Genomic DNA, 1,612 nt, shown 5'->3' on the forward strand with positions numbered 1-1,612 from the left:
CACTTTGGCAAAGATACGTCTTCACAGTGTAAAAAAAGATGTTCCATAGCACATGTCACATGTAGACAGGCCGGGACAGGCCTTCTGAACAATAGCCCTCCTGGACTTGAAGTCTGTTCATTAAGCATCCATGCACCCCATTCTAGTCCTCTTCTTCCATCACTAAGAAAGCAACGACCGCTAAGGCTTTGGGTTAGGTTCTGAAGAGAGCCCCATAGTAGTGTGTCCACTTTTGAAATGACATATGTAATCTTAGAATGCAGGCCCCATTTTCAAATGTGACTTTTATGTTTACCTCATCAAACAGTCTTACTTTAGGCTACTATAACAAAATTCCCTAAGCCAACTGGCTAAAACCCAACACAATACAACAGGTTGAGTAGCCAAACATAGACAGTTACCGCTCATGGTTCTGGAAGTTCAAGATAAAGCTTGGCAGTTTGGTTCCCAGAGAACTTTCTTTCTGGTGTCCAGGGGTGACTTTCTTATGTTTTCCTATGGCAGACAGAAAGCAAGCTGCGGTTCTTCCTCTGGTCATTAAGAACACTGACCGAAGGATGAGGTCCCACCTTACCACCTCATCCAAACCTTCGAAAGCCTCCACCTCTAAATCCCACTGCATTAGAGCTTCAGCGTTCCCTGTCTGCATTTGGATATGACACACACACATCCTTAATGTGTCCTTCTTCTCAGTCGTCGGATCTAACAGCTCAAAACCTTTGCTTTCTTTTCCCACGTAAATAATCAAATACTTGTCCCATGTTCAGCTCCATGTTTTCCTAACTCGGGAAAGCTAGGGAAGTGAAGAGACTTGGGGGGGTGAACTCAGATACCCTTTGATAGCATGAAGGAAGTCCACCCTTTGCAGGAAGTGGTGAACCAACCTTGAGTCAAGATGGCTGAGGCTATGTCTGAATACATTTTACTGCCCATGGTCTGGTTCATGGACATTTCCCTAACACTTTGCAAAGTTTGCTTATGGTCTGTGATCATTTGAATGTAATTTGAGTGGCACTATTCGATGTGTCTTTGTTGGATTAGGTATGGCATTGTTGGAGGAAGTGTGTCACTGTGGAGGTGGACTCTAAGGTCTCATACATACCCACACATCACCCAGTGTCCCAGGCCAGTTCCTGTTGCCTGTAAGTCAAAATGTACAACTCTTAACGCCTTCTCCAGCACCATGTCTGCCTGCAAGCCACCGTGCCTCACCATGATGATAATGAACTAAACCTCTGAAACTGTAAACAACCCCAATTAAATGTTTTTCCTTTATAAGAGTTGCCTTGGTCATAGTGTCTCTTCACAGCAATAGAAACCCTAAGACATGGTCCCAAACCCCTTCTTTGAGTGAGTGAGCTTCCTGAACTCCTCTGTCTGGGGTATACTCTAGTTTTAGAAGCAAAGCAGATAAAAACAGACGCAAACTAATACTATAACCTACAGCCCCACCCTCAATCTCCTGTACCCAGTTATGAGTTTCCAAAGCACTTGCCCTCTGAAAATCCCCTAAAGAACTGGACTAATTAGAACCATTGTTCATCATCCATTCTTCGTGTAGAACTCCCCAGAGACAGGGGTGTCATGTTTTTTTCATTGACATGTTCTATGT

The 1,612-nt window shown here is 44.0% G+C and overlaps 1 long non-coding RNA gene across 1 annotated transcript; it reads right to left on the reverse strand.

The window, feature by feature from the left end:
• Positions 1-265: 265 nt before the first annotated feature.
• On the reverse strand, positions 266-1,371 carry LOC148120111 (uncharacterized). The gene is made up of 2 exons (XR_015734614.1): positions 1,103-1,371; positions 266-495 (listed from the first exon to the last, which is right to left on the reverse strand). It is a non-coding gene; the product is annotated as an uncharacterized LOC148120111 (long non-coding RNA).
• Between the last annotated feature and the right edge of the window lie 241 nt (positions 1,372-1,612).

This window comes from Myodes glareolus, chromosome 12 (assembly GCF_982192425.1).
Source record: "Myodes glareolus chromosome 12, mMyoGla1.1, whole genome shotgun sequence".
Lineage (NCBI taxonomy): Eukaryota > Metazoa > Chordata > Mammalia > Rodentia > Cricetidae > Myodes > Myodes glareolus.